The sequence below is a fragment of the Glycine soja genome, chromosome 10 (genome assembly GCF_004193775.1).
Source record: "Glycine soja cultivar W05 chromosome 10, ASM419377v2, whole genome shotgun sequence".
Lineage (NCBI taxonomy): Eukaryota > Viridiplantae > Streptophyta > Magnoliopsida > Fabales > Fabaceae > Glycine > Glycine soja.
The window spans coordinates 34,590,189-34,610,115 of NC_041011.1; the positions used below are offsets into that span (position 1 = coordinate 34,590,189).

General features: G+C 31.7%; 1 long non-coding RNA gene across 1 annotated transcript; it reads right to left on the bottom strand.

Annotated features, from left to right (window-relative positions):
- Positions 1-9,698: 9,698 nt before the first annotated feature.
- On the bottom strand, positions 9,699-10,125 carry LOC114371214. The gene is made up of 2 exons (XR_003658032.1): positions 10,033-10,125; positions 9,699-9,918 (listed from the first exon to the last, which is right to left on the bottom strand). It is a non-coding gene; the product is annotated as an uncharacterized LOC114371214 (long non-coding RNA).
- Between the last annotated feature and the right edge of the window lie 9,802 nt (positions 10,126-19,927).

The following is a 19,927-nucleotide window of genomic DNA, read 5'->3' on the forward strand; positions in this document are numbered from 1 at the left end:
TTTCCTTGCCCCAGTTGAGAAGCATTTTCTCAACTTTTCTTTCTCCCTCTCATATTTCAGCCGATGCATTTCCGGCAAACTTCTTCCTCTTTCTTTCTGTCGCTCTATAATTTCGGTTGGCTATAATAGTGACTTTTTAAGTCATATTTTCGGTTGGCTATAAGAGTGACTTTTCAAGTCATATTTTTTGGTTGGCTATTAGAGTGACTTTTCTAGTCATATTTTCGGTTGGCTATAAGAGTGACTTTTCTAGTCATATTTTCGGTTGGCTATTAGAGTGACTTTTCAAGTCATATTTTCGGGTGGCTTTTGAGCGACTTTTCAAGTCATACAAGAGGGTGTAATTCTAGAAAGGTTCCCTCAGTGCAGTTAGAATCTTATACAGTGAGCTGGGCTGTTTTATCCTGGGGACTTCGTGATTGATAGTCTGCTTGCAAAATTTTTGGCAGTGCCACGAAACGTCTTAAAGAAAGCGACATTGTCCGTGACTCAGCCAGTAAGTTTTTCGGTTTGCCATAAATTATTGTTCCAACATCATAACACAAAACAAAGGCAGAAGATGCAAAAAAATTGAAGCTTTTGTGTTGCAAAGGAAAAACAATAGTCAGCCACGGTCAAATAAGCCCGAGGAACACAAATATTTCATCTTTTGTACCGACAGAACCCAGAAATCAAAAGGAGAAATGAAATACATCACAAACATGTCCTCCAAATGTCGGACACTATTTGTTGTCTTCTTTGTTGCTCTCAGTGACAACTTTATGTCGGGGAAGGCGCAGGAACACAATTTTATTTTACCTTTTGTCCTGGGAAAAGTCATCATAACACAAAAGAAAGACAAAAGACGCAAAAAAATTGAAGCTTTTGTGTTGCAAAGGAAAAATAATAGTCATCCATAGTCAAATAAGCTCGAGTAACACAAAAAAATACAATTTTTTGGACCGTCAAATAATTGTCAAACCAATAAATCACGTGAGAGAAAACAACGGGAAAACCAAGCAACAACCTTTAGGTTTTTCGGCCAAAACAACCAAATGAAAAAAGAAAACGTAGAAGGATAGAAGAGAAAAGAACCCATAAATAATTTTTCGACCAACCCAAGCAAAGAATTGTCAAACCAAGCCAAAAAGCTTCGGCCTTTGGGTTTTCCTCTCGAAAGAGAAAACAACCAAGCAAGAGCCTTTGGGTTTTTCGGCCAAACCAAGCAAACGGAAAAAGAAAACGCAGAAGAATAGTTTGGAAAAGAACCCAAAAATCAACGGAGAAAGAACCAAGCATGTGAAAAACCAAAACGCAGAAGGATAGTCTTGAAAAGAACCCAAAAATCATTTTCCGGCCAACCCAAGCAAAGAACTACCAAACCAAGCCAAAAAGCTTCGGCCTTTGGGTTTTCCTCTCAGAAGAGAAAACAACCAAGCAAGAGCCTTTGGGTTTCTCGGCCAAACCAAGCAAACGGAAAACGAAAATGCAAAAGAATAGTTTTGAAAAGAACCCATAAAAAATAATTTTCTGGTCAACGCAAGCAAACAACTGCCAAACCAAGCAAAAAAGCTTCGGCCATTGGGTTTTGCTCACAGGAGAGAAAAGAACCAAGCATCAGCCTTTGGGTTTTTCGGCCAAAACAACCAAATGAAAAAATAAAACACAGAAGGATAGGAGACAAAAGAATCCATAAATCATTTTTCGGTCCAACCAACCAAAGAACTATCAAACCCAGGAAAAAACTTTGAGCCTTTAGGTTTTCCTCAGTGATGGATTCCCTCATTCCCGTCCAGCATTTGGAGAACAACAACACCAAAGCATTGTCTTGGATTGCAGTTGAATGAGAGAGAATGAAGAACGAGTAGGAAAAAAAAGAAAGAGAATGAGAGGCAGAATGAGAATGGGAAACGGTGGAGAGAGAATGTGTATTTGTAAAATAATAAATGTTTTGGTATTCGTAAAATAAAAAAACGTAAAAAAAGAGGACAGATGAAAACACAACGTTTTTTTACCTTCACTGTAGCATGATGTGACATTTTAGAGCGGGAAATGGGTCAAGGATAGCACGACACATGGCCACTCAGGGACTTGTTTGTATAATGATAGATGATAGGCATTATTTTCTAAAGCAAAACAACCTAAAAATGTTGGAGGAGCTACACGGCCAGCTCAAGACCTCCACTCCATCACACATACATTCATCTATCCAACATGTCACCTAGACCCCTCCAAGGCCTTTTGGCAGTCGGCCATTTCATTTAGGGAAGAGAGATTTCATTCAAAAACAAAATTATATTATATTAATTGCTTAAGCATTGGACACAAACTTGGCTGCGCACTTTTTCCTCAACCTTGTCTTGAAGATTTCCAAATGGTGCCTAGGGTAAGTTAGCTTAAATCCATTTAAGGAATTGACTTCTCCGAAACATATATTTTTTCATAAGCATGATGAACTATATGCTTAAGGAACAATGCTATATCCCAATCATGTCACACTATGTTGGTACTACTTAGTATATTTAATAAGAAGAGTGATCAAATTACATTGGTATAATTTTGACCAACTATTACATAGTTCAATAACTTTCAGTTAGATAATGTTTTCTTAAAATCCACCATTTGATTGATAGTTTATTTCACTTAGATAATATATATAAAATTTCATATTAATCCAAAATTATTTTTCACCTTATTCATACAAATTAAAGTTGATATAATATAAAGGGTAAATAGTCACTTTTATCCTTCAATGTGTAATTCGCTGACAAATGCGTCCCTGAAAGATGAAAATACAAAATTTAGTTCCTGAAAGTGTAAAAAGTGCGACAAATATGTCCTACCGTTAACTTCCTTCCGTTACCGTTAGTAAAATAGCCTACGTGGCATGGAGAGACAAATGTGTTGCTGAAATGATTGCCAACCTGGATTGCCAGCATAGGGACATATTTGTCATAATATTTTTTTGACTTTTTGTCTTCTCACTCCGCAGAAAAATACGTCCCTGAAAGACGAAAATATAAAATTTAGTCCCTGAAAGTATAAAAAGTACAACAAATATATCTGAACGTTAATAATAGATTGTGACTAATTATTATTATTATTATTATTATTATTATTATTATTATTATTATTATTATTATTATTATTATGTGTTTATAATTTATTGCTCTTATTCGTTTAATACTTATGTAATATATTTTTTAAATTTTCTTTTAATATATATATTTTTATTATTTTGATTTCCTTCTCAAACCTTAATCTTTGCTGTTAAAAAAAACTTTATCTTATACCTTATATTTAAATTGAAAATAATATGTCAAGAATTTTGAGTAGAAAAAACACAACCGGCCACGAGACCAAATTTATTTATTTATTTATTTTTAAAAGAGAATTTAATCAACTATTTTTTTTATAAAAAAAAACAAATCTCACAAAATTTAAACTAGATAAAGTTAAAGTGAAATTATAAGTCTTTATATATATATATATATATATATATATATATATATATATATATAGACACACACACACCTCAAATATGAAAGAATCCCTTAGATAAATTTTATGTGCTTCCATTTGAGACAACACTTATTATATATAATATGGATAAAATGAAAACAATTACTAACAAATAAAAAACTTAAATAAATTTAAATAAAAAATAAAATAATGCTCAAACTAATACAAAGGTTAACTTTAAATCAAAACAAAAAAACTAATACAGAGATTTATTCTTTGCTTTTGGGACGTAGAGTTGTGTCTCTTGCTGATTTAGGGGCTATAGGGACCTTGCTTTTCATTTGACATACTATGATAGGGTACATAATAAAGATTAATAATTAATTGAAGAAAAAAAAATTTCAAGAAATAAAAGTCTTTCATTTTTTTAAATGGTAATTATGATATAAAATATATATATATATATATATATATATATATTATTGATTAAGGAAAAAGACTTATAATTTCACTTTAACTTTATCTAGTTTAAATTTTGTGAGATTTATTTTTTTTAAAAAAAAAAGTTGATTAAATTCTCTTTTTAAAACAAATAAATAAATAAATTTGATTTCGTGGCCGGTTGTATTTTTTCTACTCAAAATTCTCAACATATTATTTTCAATCTAAATATGAGGTATAAGATAAAGTTTTTTTAACAACAAAGATTAAGGACAAGGAAATCAAAATAATAAAAATATATATATATTAAAAGAAAATTTAAAAAATATATTACATCAGTACTAAACAAATAAGAGTAGTAAATTATAAACACATAATAATAATAATAATAATAATAATAAGAATAATAATAATAATAATTAGTCACATTCTATTATTAATGTCCGGATATATTTGTCGCACTATTTATACTTTTAGGGATTAAATATGCATTTTCATCTTACAGGGACGCGTTTGTCAACGGAGTGGGAAAATGAAAAGTCAAAAAAATATTATGACAAGTATGCCCCTATACTAGCAATCTATGTTGACAATCATTTCAGCGACAAATTTGTCCCTCCATACTACGTAGGCTATTTTACTAACAGTAACAGAAGGAAGATAATGACAGAACATATTTGTCGCACTTTTTACAATTTCAGGGACTAAATTTTATATTTTCATCTTTCAGAGACGCATTTGTCAGCGAATTACACATTGAGGGACAAAAGTGACTATTTATCCTAATATAAAACTTTCAAAATAAAGTATGAATTGTTTGATTAAGTTCGTATTATTGTTTAATTTTGATAAAATTTCTCACAAAAAATCTTGATAATATGTAGATATAATTCAATAATTAAATCGATAAAAATAGCATTCTATACCTAGTTATAAAATGTTGTAATAATTATTTAAGTTACACTAATGTAATTTGATCCCTCATTTAATATATATAGTATTTAATGCTATTGATTAATCAATTTTACTTATAATATATTAATTTTTATTTTTATAAAATATAATATATTTATTTAATATAGTAAAAGTAAAAAAAATTTAATCCATCAAATATACAACATTTATTATTGTTTTAAATAATTATTGACAAAACTAAATTTGAATGAATTAAATATATATTAATATAATTATTATAATAAATTTGGAAAACAATAAAATAGCATAATATCCTTAAATTAAATTTTGGAAAACAAAACAACCAATAGTCCAATTGTTTTTGTGTTGAATAGAAATGAACTCCAACTAAGGTAGATATTAGCATCCCTCACCCACCCACCTAAGTTATCTTTTATTTTTGGTCCTTAATAATTTGACTACATATCATATTAAATAAATATATTATTTATTGTTGTTGGGTTGTTAATTTCAACTATGATGTTGATTAAATATAATATTTATTAAATTCAATTAATGCAATATATATTTTACAAAACTATGACACATACATTAAAATGTAATTTAGTGACACAATTTTTGTTCTTTAATTCATCTTCCTTTTTTTTCTAAAAAAATAAATAACCCTCATTTTTGTTCTATTTAAAATTGGAGTGAGTTTAATTTCTAGGAATCTTTCCACTTTGGTGTTATTATTTTTTATCAAGAAAAAATTTGAGAATTCATATATATTCTTACAAAGAATTCATATTATTAATCTTAACAATAAGTACATACATGGTCTTCCTTATGTAATATTCAAATTTTTTATTTTAACTTTTTCATGTCTTAAAAATATTTTAAGTTAGTAAAAATTAAAGAAATATATGCATGAAATATATAGAAAGTTAATCAAATTTTACAAGAACTCAAAAATTTAAAAAGTAATTTAAAATATTTAACTATTGTAATAAATAATTTATTTATGATAATTATAAAAGTGAGAGTATGGAAACAAAATCATATAAACATCAATAACCTCAAATTTTATATCAAGCCCACTTTTAAAATTTGAGATAAGCTCAACTCCGTCTCTATTGTTAAAATCAATTTTAAACAGGTTATTTATGTTATTATATTTAACGAACAATTGTCAATTTGTCATCTCTCTGTTGATACTACATGTGAGAAACCGAGATTCACGTACTGATTTTTTCTTGTTTCAATTGTTATTTCTCTTTGAAATATACGTCCACCATATCAACATTGGGTAATAATAATGATGATAATAAATCAGTATTTTCTCCTTGGTTTCAATCGAATCGCCGGTTTAGTTATGGTGTGCATTGTTTATTATTTTATTAAATATTTAATACCAAGTCAATAATATAATTGTTGATATATATATATATATATATATATATATATATAATATTATATACTTTATTATTTACTTTAAATTTGTTATAAAACAAAATAAGTACATGTATAAAAAATTGTAATTAATTCAATTACTATGATCTATCTAAATCAACAATCACCACCACCCTCCCCATCAGCCCCCTCCATCGTGGAATATAACACTTCCACTACTAGATCTGATCTCATTGACATCATCCTCGGCCTCCCCTTCACCATCCGCACCACAACCCCTCCATTGCCAGGGCGCACCACAACTCCTTCACAATTTATAGTGAACGGTCACGAAGGACTCACTTTCTGCCAGCTTTGTTTCATTTTTTCGGGTTTCTGGTTTTGTCGATGGTGTGGGAGGTTCTAAGGATAAGGTTGATGTAAGGAAGTGGTAATATTTTTTTTTTTTTTTTGCTGTCCATCTATCTAATGGTCCTTATATTGAAAAGAAACGTTATGTTCGTTATAATTCATATGGATATATAATTTGATGATTTTTTATATTGACCTAGAATCAAGCTTATTGTCATTCAATTCAAAGCTTGTTTGTTGGTGTGCATTATAAATTTTTTGCAACCACAGTAGATGAATGTCTAGGTCCATGCGATAAATGTTTCCGTATAGAATGTAGCCAAGATAGGAGATGAGGGTGTTTTGGAAAAAAAAAAAAAAACTTAAAAATCACATATGTCACATCACATGACACATGAAGTAAACGGAATTAACAAAAGTGTTAGTTTTAAAAAAAGTAAATACTATGGGAGTTTTATACAGGATATGTCGTATCATGGATCACGACTGGACGATAAAATAAAATTAGAAAAATTGTTTTTCAGAAAAGAAAAATTTGAAAAGTTATCACTAACGTTTATTTAAGAAAAAAAAATGTGAGGAAAATTAAAAAGATAAGGAATGATTTACAATTTGAGAAAAAAAATTTAGGAATCGTTTATGCTTAGAAAAGGTATTAACATGTAACATGTTCATCATGAAGACGAGTCTTTAATTGAGTGTGCTAACAAATAAAGTTACTTTTTGATTATTTTCTTCCCTTAAAGAACATGAATTATGTTTGTTATATTTTTTTATTTAGGAAAAAAAGAAAAAAACATTTTAGAAAAAAGAAGAAATTTTACGTTTTTATTGTAGATTTTTTTTTTACTTTTTTGGTCGACAAAGAATTTGTCCTTGCTCTTGCGTATTCTCAGGTGCAATGAGAAAATCAGACTTACGTAGTTCTTTGTAGAAAAAAAGCTTGTGTGTTGGGTTGATTTTATTTTTTTTATTTTTTTTAAGATTTTGATTTTGTAGTGAATTTTGTGAAGTCAAGTAAGTTGGAGACTCAGCATGACATTCACAAAATTTACTCACACTTTATTGAAACACCGCCAAACAAATCAAAGACCTAGCATGGGGTGCATGGAACGTGAAAAAAAGGAATTGAGTGATCATTTATTCGAGAATTTTACCTTTTTTAAGGAAATACTTTAGTTTTGTAGTAAACTTTATGAACTCAAGTAAGCTCGAGACCCAGCATGACACTCACGAAATTTATTCATATGTTATTGAAACACCACAAGCAAGTTGGAGACCCAACATAGAGTACACAGAACGTAAGCATGTACTAAAAAATAATAATGCGGATTTACAAAAATAAATAAATAATTGACATAGTGTTACGAAATCAAATAAATAGAATGAGAATAGAAAGAGATAAAATAGAAGTGGGAAGTACACTTAGTAATTAATGATGCAAAATAAAAACATGGAAGAAATAAGATGAATAATGAGATATTTACAATACATTATTAACTAAACTAACTAACTAGGCAATGATAAAAATAAATCACATTGAAGAATAAAGTAAATGAAAGAAAAAATAAAGAAATAAAATAAAATAAAATAAAGAGTTATCCACTAATATTTATAATTATTTTTACTTTACTTTTTTTTTGTTTCTCTTTTGTCTTTTTTTTTTGTGTCAAAGTCAAAGGGTAGACTTTGATGTAGTCAATACTGACGGAGTGTTGACATGGCGGGTCTGGCCACCAACCTAAGTGGCAGGGGTGCATATATAACGGAAAGGGTGTAACCATCAATATTTATTTTATTTCAGACATCGCAAAAATGGGCTAGGCCCAAAATGAAAAAGGATGGATGTATTAAAAAAATGGGGGTGTATATAACGATTTTATTTTATTTCAGACTTAAAAGAAATGGGTTAGACCCAAAAGAAAAAGAGGTATATACGTTAAACAAAGGAAATGTACATAACAATTTTTATTTTATTTCAGACTTAAAAGAAACACGCTAGACCCAAAAGAAAATGATGTATATACGTTAAAAAGAATGTGTAAACAACAATGTTCTTTTTTTTTTGGGGCTAGGGTTGGAATCGGGTCAGGGAAACCCGACCCAACCTGTAATTAGACAATAGGGTTGGAAAACACTAGGTGTTCTAGTCTCCAAATGGCGCGGAAGGAGGAGCACCTCCACAAAGGGTGGCGCCCCTCCCCAAGGCCACTAGTAGATGGCCGAGCGGCATGAGGCCGCCATAAGGACAACGGTGGCACCGCAACATCGGCATGCAAGGCTTCACTGGAAAACGGAAAAAGAATGAAGAAAAAGAGGAAAAGAAGAAAAGGATGATGGAATGTGAAATGAAACAACATAAAGCACCAAGAAAAAATGATGATATCATCATGTACAAATCTTGTTGGCGACCATGGAACTCATCAATGAGACGAACGACGTACCTACAGACTTAAGAAGAAGAAGAAGAATAGAGAGTGAAGAAATGAGAGGGGATCCGTGCCCCTTTGTGTCATTAATGCATAAATTTTCCTCCTTTCCTCTTTTATGCACCGTGTTCCTTTTTTTGACCTAATGGACTCTCCTTAAGAGCTCAATAGGTCACACAATCTATTTTTATTTTTGTATTCTCCTTTTTTAGTTCTTTTATTTTCCTCTTTTTTTTTTACACTTTTTTCTTTTTTTGTCTTCCTTTTCTCTTTTTTGTTTTCTCTCTCTCTTTTTTTTTCCATTTTTTTTCTTTTTTCTTTTTATACTTTTTCTTTCATCTTCTCTTGTTTTTGAACGGACAAAATTAGGATATAACAATATAAAAATATAGAAAGTAACTAAGTGTAAAGGAGAGATGATTGTAATTTGTTCTTGTGAATCAAATTGGATTAGCTTGAGCCATTTTGATAATACAAGATAATTAAAATAAAAGAAAATATAATTCCTTTTGCAATGCCACAACCCCATTAGTAATTACGAATTTAAAATAGTTTCTAATATATTATTTTAAAGACTTAATCATATTAGTTTAAATTTTAAAAAATAACTGCATTTTTTAATTAAAAGGCCATAGTTAGTGATTTAAAAAATATACTTATAATTTCATAAACTAATTAACTTAATATATTACTTGACATAAAATAGTAAAGTAGATGAACCTCAACTAATTCTCATAATGCTTTTTATTTCCAGCAATGAAACTAATAATCATTCAAGAAAATACATTGTTTGTTTACAACCATATCAAGAAAAATTCTTAACCAAAGCAACAGCAGAAATCTTGAAGGCATTTCCCTGTCAGTAAGCCTAAAATTTTGCAGTGGGCAGTACAGTCAGGAAATTCAGCGCATGCTCCATAACAAGTGGGCGGCAGTTTGCTGCTAACACCTGCATTGTATGTGGGTGCATAAAAATTATTATGAACAATACAAAATTTCATTAAAATGAAAATTACATAAATTATAAATCTCTGTTTTGAAGTTTATTTGCGTAAATATATACCAAGAGAAAATAGAACAATGACCATGGCTGCTAGTGCAAGGATCACATTCAGCGAAATCATTGAGACAAGTGAGCGAGCCATATTCTTGTCTATGTGTGTATGTGGTACTCTATATCTGCTGTATTCTTAGGTTTATATAGTGTATGTGACTCATTGTATATCTCTTTTTCGAATATGCACTAAAAATTGATTTTGCTATTTATTACAATTTTACAATTTTTATTTACGTATTTGCAAGTTATTTGTTAAAATTAAGATATTTAAATATGCTCATTATTTATCATTTTTATTTTATGACTTTCATGAGAAATGCTATTTAGTGCGAGATGAATAATACAAATGACTGTGCAAACTGAGAAAAATATATAAAAGAAAATGGGACAAAAAGGTAGAAGGAAAGAAAAATGAAAGGAAATGCATTTGTTTTCAGAATAACTAAATCATCCGTCAAAATTACTTTTCAAATTCACAAATATTTTTCCTATTTATTATAAAATAAATTAAGTTTTCTTGCTAGAGTCATATCTCTTCGTAGCTTTAAAAAATTTAAATTGTCAAAAATATTAGTTAAATTGCAATTTTAGTCCCTTTATAATTCCTCTATAATTCCAATATTTGATTACCTTATTTCTAAATTAAGAAATTTAGTTTTTCTATTTTTTAAAATAAGTAATTTTCATCATTCCATTTGAACTCGTGATCCATTATTCATGGACAAAACATTAAACTATTAAAATACTTATTTTATTTAGTTAACTACATTAATATTATTTTCTATGTATCATCACTCAAGAGTTATTATTTTTTTCTTTCACATTATCAAAATTTATAAATTAAAAAATATTTAATATATAAATCTTTATTTAATTTTTCATGAATGTATTCGTTAATTTTATTCATTTGAATTAATATATGAATATTGAATAATTGGAGTGGATTGATTTCAATTTTCTGCATAAATTATTTATGAAAATTACTCCTCTTTTAATATTATTTCCAGTAATAAATGTAAAAATATATGTAATTGCATTAATCAGTTAATTATCAAGTGCATTAATTAAGCTGATTATAAAAAATTTCCAATAATAAATGTATTTGTTTTTTACAATAACAAACTCAAGTAATTTCATTCATAATCAACTAATAAATATTGTGGAATTTGACAAAAAAAAATACTTGTAAACTAGACAAAAAATGCAAAAAAGAAAATTGTATTAATCAATAAATTATCAATTATAAAAATTTATTCTTTAAAAGAAATATTTTATAAAAATATTTTAAAATAGAAAAACTTAAATATGTATTAATATAGTATTAATCTGACTACATATTATGTTGAAAATATTTATCTTCTAATTTCTATACCTATTAATTTGACCACATTTTATGTTGAAAAAAATGCAGTATTTAATGTCATTGGATAGTAAATTTTAATTATATTATTTATTGAATAAAATACATTAATTAAATTTAATAAATATAAATTATTTTTAATACATTAATTTTTTTATCTTTATCTTTGTATAACATAATTTGTTTCTAAAACATATTTCAATACAAAAAACTTAAATTTATATTATATAAAAGTAATAAATTGATAAATATAAACACATAGCAATTTATCTCTTACTTTCTATAGTTACTAATTTGACTATATATTATAATTTAATAAATAAGTTCAGTAAAAAAATTACATTTAATAAATTCAATAAATACAATATTAAAAACTATTGGGAAATAAATTTTAATTGTAATATTTAATATATATTAACTATGGTTTTTACTAAACATCATCTATTCACTAAATTTAATAAATGTAAAATATATTTTATTACATTAAAATATACTATTTTTATTAATTTTAGGAAATTATTTGATAAAAAATTTGTAAAATTTAAATATATAGTAATATTATTAAAAATTGATAAATATATAATATATAATATAATAATTTATCTATTAATTTTATCCATTACAATTTGAATACATCATATATTGAATTAATATATTATTTCATATTATTGGACAGTCAATCTTAATCATGATGTTTATTAAATAATATTTATAATAAAGTAAATATTAAAAATATAAATAATATTATTTTTAAAATAAATAATTTGTAAAAAAAATTTAAAACTGAAAATGCAAATGTTTGTTAGTGTAATAAGATAAATTGTTAAATATAAACTTAAAATAAAAAGTAATTTTGTGACTATTTTTCGTTCTTTAAATAAAATAATGAGTGTTCTTACTGAACAAATTAATTTTCTAATATTTTTTTTTAAATTTTGAGTCAAAGATTATGAGTGTTCCTTAATTTATTGGGTGAAAGACTAATTTTATTTATGGTACATGATTAACGTATATCCAAGAGAAATTTTCAAATAGAAACTACTTTAATTAACTATGATCTATAAGTTTAATTTTTCAATGATTACTTAAAAAAATATTGAAAATTTATATTACCAATCTATAAAAAAAAACACATATTATCTTTAAAATGTGATTTACAATGATTCACTTAAAATAAAGGCTGAAGCACATTTTGGTGTTTCATTTTTTTTTTACAAAAAATTGCTTTTATCTTTTGTCTTTTTTGAAAGTTTCATTTTCGTTATTTAACTCTCAAATTTGAGTTAATATTATTCTTCTAAAATAGAATTTTATTTTGAGACATGATTTTGGACTTTTTATTGATTTAAAACATAAAACTTGTTCCATTAGATTAACATATATGAAATCTATAGAACTCAACTAATATTTGAACATAAAAGGCCATGGAGTTAAATTGAAAGCTGCTTGAAGAACTTGGAGATGGTGCTACAAAGGTGCGTAGAGACCAACTTGGTGTTAAATTGGGAAAAGTGCCATTTCATGGTTTGAGAAGGCATGGTCTTGGGCCACAAAATTTCATCTCGAGGGATTGAGGTAGATCAGGCAAAGATAGATGTTATTGAAAAGTTACCACCACCGTCAAATGTTAAGGGCATCAGGAGTTTTCTTGGGCATGTAGGTTTCTACAAGAGGTTTATCAAGGATTTCTCAAAGATTGCAAGGCTATTGAGTAATCTGCTAAACAAGGACGTGGTTTTCAAGTTTGATGAAGAATGTTTAGCAGTGCTCCAGACACTGAAGAACAAGGTCACCACTGTACCAGTAATGATCGCACCTGACTGGAGCAAGGAATTTGAATTGATGTGTGATGCCAGCGACTATGCAGTGGGCGCAGTTCTAGGACAAAGGCAAGACAAGGTATTCCTCACCATTTACTATGCTAGCAAGGTCCTTAATGAAGCACAAATGAATTATGCCACTACGGAGAAGGAGATGCTAGCTATTTTCTTCGCCTTGGAGAAATTCAGATCGTATCTAGTAGGGTCGAAGGTAATAATTTTCACAGATCATGCTGCTATCAAGCACCTTCTTACCAAACTTAACTGGAGTCAGCGGAAGAAGTTTCTACACGACGCCTATTTCTATGTATGGGATGATCCTCATCTGTTCAAGTTGGGAGCAGATAATCTATTGAGGAGGTGTGTTACATTGGAGGAAGCACAGAGCATCCTTTGGCACTGCCACAGTTCACCTTATGGCGGTCACCACACCGGAGACAGGACAACAGCGAAAGTGCTACAATCAGGTTTCTTTTGGCCCTCTGTCTTTAAAGATGCTCATGACTATGTGCGTCATTGTGATTTTTTGACTGTTGGGGCATTGATTTTATGGGACCTCTTCCTTCTTCATATAGGAATATCTATATCCTGGTGGCTGTAGATTATGTGTCCAAATGGGTGGAAGCCATAACCACTCCAAAAGATGATGCCAGGGTAGTGATAAAATTCTTAAAGAGAAACATTTTCTCTAGTTTTGGAGTCCCAAGAGCCCTAATCAGTGATGGGGGAACACACTTCTACAACACCTAATTGAAGAAAGTCCTGGAGCATTACAATGTTAGACACAAGGTGGCCACACCTTATCATCCGCAGACAAATGGCCAAGCAGAAATCTCAAACAGAGAGCTTAAGTGAATCCTTGAAAGGACTGTGGCATCATCAAGAAAGGATTGGGCTTTAAAGCTAGATGATGCTCTCTAGGCCTACATGACAATATTCAAGACCCCCATCAGACTGTCACCATTTCAGCTAGTATATGGGAAGACATGTCACTTACCAGTGGAGTTGGAGCACAAAGCCTATTGGGCTCTCAAATTGCTCAACTTCAATGAAGTTGCAACTGGAGAAAGGAGGGAATTATAGTTGCTGGAGCTAGAAGAAATGAGGATGCATGCCTATGAGTCCTCCAGAATTTATAAGCAGAAGATGAAGGCGTATTAGGACAGGAAATTGTAGAGACAGGACTTCCAGTTGGGCTAACAGGTTTTACTCTTTAACTCCAGGCTTAGATTATTCCCAGGAAAGCTTAAATCAAAGTGTTTAGGGCCATTTGTGATTAAAGAAGTGAGACCTCATGGAGCAGTTGAGTTGATGGATCCTAGAGGAGGCAACCTTGAGAAGAGATGGATCGTCAATGGACAATGTCTGAAGATCTATAATGGCAGATAGTTGGAGAAGCTGACAAGCGTTGTCTACTTGAAGGACCCATGAAGGAAGCACAACATCTAGCTAAAGATGATAAACTAAGCGTTGGCTGGGAGGCAACCTAGAAAATTTTCTAAAAATTTAGACTTTCTGTAATTTCTAAAATAAAAAAAAAAGCCCAACAGGTGCAGACAACAAAAACAGGGGTGCAGGAAGCAAAAGAAGAGTGGGCTGCCCAAGTAAGTTTCAAATTTTGAAATTTAAATTTTTCTGAGGGGAATACCAAGGGACGTCGCCCTTGGTGCGCCTAGCGGCCACAACTCGCTAAGAGTGCATGCCATAACTACTAGGGCAGTTTTCGAAATTGCCCAACCCCTCATCTGCCTCATCTTCTTTCTTTTAAATTTCTTTCCACTCATTTTTGCGTTTTTTTCTTCTGCGCCTCTCATTCTCTCTACATTCCTCTTCTCTTCCCACGCACTATCTCACTCACTTTCTACGCTTCTCTCTTGGCACAAAGGTAAATAACAATATGGGATTGTTCTTTTTGGTTGTTGCACATGTGACATCATGCTAAGCCAGTGCACGAGGCTTAGCGGAAAATGACATTCTGGATGAAGAAAGTGCAAGTCTGGCTTGAGCTCACTAAGTGTGATGCAGAGCACTAAGCGTGCTCTTGTAACCACTGAGGATGCATTGGGCGCGCTAAGCGAGTGCCCTCGCGCTAAGCGCGCCCATCTCGGTTGTAGAACATGCTAAGTGCACAATTACTGCACTAAGCGCGTTGTTTTGCTAACTTCACCCCTTGTTTTCTTCTTTTTATACTTTTTGGTTCTATTTTCTATTTGCACCTCTATTTTACTAAATGCAATATGCTTTGTTTTTTTCAGATGGCCTCCCGCAAACGTCGAGTTGTACCCACACTTGGAGGAGAATCCACCTGGGATTCTTCTCGGTTCACTTCCGAGATTGCTTGGCACAAGTATCAAGATAACGTTAAGCTTTGAAACATCTTACCGGAGAGGAACGTGGAGCTCTCCCCTGGTATGTTTGATGAGTTTCTAGGGGAGCTCCAGCGATGGCAGTGGCACCGGGTTCTGACCAAGCTCTCGGAGAAGCGGATCGACGTTGCTCTTGTCAAGAAGTTCTACTCCAACCTATATGACCTCGAGGACAGGGCCCCGAAGTACTGTAGGGTGCGAGGACATGTCATCCAATTCAACGCCGAGACCATTAATGACTTCCTCGACACCCCTGTCATCCTGGCTGATGGAGAGGACTATCTGGCGTACTCCCAGTACCTCCATACGTACCTAGACCATTCGACCATCATTGTATCCTTGTGCACACTAGGGGGAGGATTTGTTCTGAATGTCGATGGTGCCCCCTAGAAGCTATTGAGGAAGGATTTGACGATGCTTGCATAGACATGGAGCGTCTTGTCTTATTTTAATCTTGCTCCTACCTCTCATACTTCTAATTTGAATGTTGACAGGGCACGTCTGATATATTGATTAGTAATGAAGATGTAAATGGACCTAGGCAGCTTCATTTCAGGACAAATTACCCAGATCACCTAGTCCAGCACCTCCAGGCTTGGGTTTTCGGCGTTGATCACAGCACTGTGTGACGCTTAGGGGGTTGTCTTTGACACCCTGACTTTTGAGTCACTAAGCCCTGTGATCAACTTGGCTTATATTAAGAAGAATTTCTGGAATCCCGCCAACCCGTCCATCACATTTCCTAGGGCCCGACGCACCTGTGCCAGAGCCGCTGCACTAGACGCCCCTCTTCCTTCTCAGCCATCATCACAGACCATACATCATTGGCAGGCGTCCACTTCAGCACCACCCAACACGCACAGCTAGATGCTCCGGTCGTTATATCAGGGACAACAGATCATCATCCAAGACCTGCATCGGCTGTCTCTTCACCTGAAGATGGACCCACCGCTCACGACTCCAGAGGCCTACATTCAGTAGGTTACATGACTAGGAGTCCAGCCCTCTACTGATAGGGGGGAGAGCCTTCTGGAGCCGGAGATGATGCCGAAGTTGACGAGGATATCATTGCAGACCTAACAACTGCTGACTGGGGCCCATGGTCAGACTTGGGCGGAGGAGACACAAGGCCTTAGTTCTTTTATATGCTTTTTGATGTTTTTATCTTTAGTTTTTGATTTTGATGTTTTTGTTTGAATTCTGTCCAAAACTTGGTATGTAAATAATGGTATTTTTAGTATGTCATTTTCGGTTATTGAATAATTGCATGATAAATTGTGAAGTCACTTTTTAAGCTTTTTCTGAAAGGATTCAACACTTGAAATGCTGCATAACAAATTGTGAGAATGCTGGGTTCCTGAAAGCAAGAGTTAGTCAAGCAGTGGAACATGAATCACAAAGAGAGAAAAGGTTAGCTTGGTGGAAAGAAGTCATGGTCCGGTAAGTCGATAACTTTATCTTGTCTCAGTGAGCTGTGTGAACTTATTTGTGAGAGAACGTCTATTTTTAAGTTCCTAGTTTTGCATCATTCTTAGACTGTTAGATTATTTACATAAGGTGGATATGATCAAGGTCATGTTTCTTTTTATTTTAGCCACTTAGCCAAAAAGTCAACCTGTGATGAAATTTACCCCTTGCACCCATATTGAGCCAAAAATTAGTGATCATTTTTCTAAGAACCCCTGAGCCTATTTTCTTTATATCTCTGACCTTGTTTTAGGGTTCTAAGAGAGCATAAGGGTTTTAAGGCATAACAATCCCTTAATTTGGGGGATGGTTAGGGTAAGATTCGCCTCAGGAAGGTAGAACGTCACACAATAAGGCACTATCAAAAGCTAAAGGCCCAAAAGTTTTCTATAAAAAAAATTGAAATAAGGGCAGAGAAAGAGAGAGGTGTCATAAGTGCTAAGAAATAATAAAGGCTGAAAAATAAATAAGCCTAGGCAGAGTAAGTGGAAGTTTTCTAGGATGAATGCTCTCTTATAACTCTATGTTTTTGAAATCCTAGAAAAACCATGATTCCTTGTTTAGACAGGCCCCATTACAAGCCAATAAAAGTCCTTAGTGATCCACCAAATATAAGTAAGAATAACTTTAACTGAGATGAAGTGAAAAATTTGGGAATATTAATTGCAGGTCATAGAAATTGCAAACACTCACCTAGACACTTGTGCATAGAGAGAAACACTAAACCTTGTGAGGAAAGTGAGGCAAGCCAACTTGATTGATTTCCGCTACTAACCAATTTCATCTTGATGTTGTTTGTGCTTCCATTGCAAGATTATGACAAATGCAGAAAGGACCAGTTGAAGGAATCTGAGAGATTACAGCCATTGAAAGTGTTGGAACATTCAGAGCCTGTTTTTATTTTGATTTGCTTGGGGACAAGCAAAGTTTTAATTTGGGGGATTTTGATAACTCCTAAATAATTGTACTTTGATAATAGAAAATAAAGCAAAATTGTCTTTTAAAACAATTATTTAGTAGTTATTTGTGCTTAATTGATTAAGAATTGATGTTTTGTTAAATCTTGGTTGCAGATATAAAAAATGGAGGTACTAAAAGCAAAAAGTTGGAGAAATAACGAAGAAAAGAAGAAACCTACAACAAGGCCCAGCCCAACGTCTCGCTCAGCGTGCAACTCGCCTTTAACTAATTTAGTATAAACAGACAATTTTAATAACATGAAAGGAATGAGATTGGAGTTTTCAAATGCCTGAATGCATTCAAAACTCTCATTGGAAAAGAAATCCATGTCAATGAATTTTGGATCAATAATGGAACGAGAAGAGAAAAGATTTGTGTACCGTATCTGTTGTTCTTCTGTTGAGAACAATGAGGAAAAGGAAATGGAGGAAGGAATCTGCGTTTCCTGAGTCTCGGAATACTGTTGGCTTCAACTCGAAGAGCCCTTTCGCTTCTTTGATGGTTCCTCCATTAGAAAGAGTTATTTGAAATTTCAATCGGTTCAAATGAAAGAGAATGAAAAAAGATGAAGTTTGGGCTTTGTGGGGAGTGATTTGGACAAGAAATGAGTGAGATATGACAAAAGGAAGAATTGGGAATGAGGGTTTTCGAGAAAATGAGAAGTTGCAGTTTTCAGATTTTGAAATCTGAATATATAGGAGCAGGGACGCGTTGTAATTGATTACACATTACTTAACTGCCTATAATCGATTACACTACTGTGGTAATCGATTACCAGAGAGCATTTAAGCCAAAACTAAATGATGAATGACTTTTAAGGGAAAAAGGATTTGAATGAATATCAAAATACTTTCTTAAAGAAAATATATATTAAAAATACTTTATGAATGAATCATAATCAAGTAATTCACATATCATATTCAAAATCATGCATAATCATTTAAAGGAAACATATATATATTCAATTATATCACAATAATCAACACAAGTATTGAAGAATAAAGATCATAGATATTATCAAAATATTTAAAGGAGACTTCATGCTTTGAGAAAGAAAATTAACTCAATCAAGAACATATAAACACATACTCACAATTTCAATCAATCAAGACAAACAAATAAAATTTTGTTAGTCATCATAATCAAATTAATTGAAAGAAAGATTTCAATCAAAATAAATTTTTAAAAAGAATGGTTTTGATGTTACCTTTTTCATGATTAAAGTATCTAGTTCTTCAAAGATGGAAGTCATATTTTTTACTTTTTGCTTAATCTTCTTGAGAGATGTTCTCATCACTTTCATAGTCCTTGGTTAGAAGGTTGATCTCTTTCTCGAAACCGTCGGATGAGTCATTGTTATCCCATGCAATGTAGGCCTTCTTGGTCCTTTTTTCTTCATACCTTTTCTTATCACTTTTCTCAGGCCATTCCTCATTTGAAGAACAATTTGCTTTGATGTGACCAAGTTGGTTGCATTTGTAGCATCTAAGAACTTGAGAGTCTTCTTGAGATCTTCTTCCATTGTTGAAGTTCTGACACCTCTTGATTCTTCTTTTCTTGACAAATTTTTGAAACTTCTTCACAAAGAGTGAGAAGTCTTCTTCATCATCTAATTCTTCTTCTTCATTTTCTTCTTGCATTGATGAGGAGGCTTTAAGTGCTATACTTCTTTTCTTTTTGTCGGTTTCTTCATTTTGATTAAGACGTTGGAGTTCCATTTCATGTTTCTGCAATTTTCCAAACAAAGTAGCAAGAGACATAGAGGAAAGATCTTTACTTTCAGAAATAGCAGTTACCTTGGGTTGCCATTCCCTACTTAAGCATCTTAAAACTTTATTAATTAGATCTTCATTAGGGAAGATTTTTCCTAAAGAGGCAAGATGGTTGACTATATGTGTGAATCTTTTCTGCATACTATGGATGTTTTC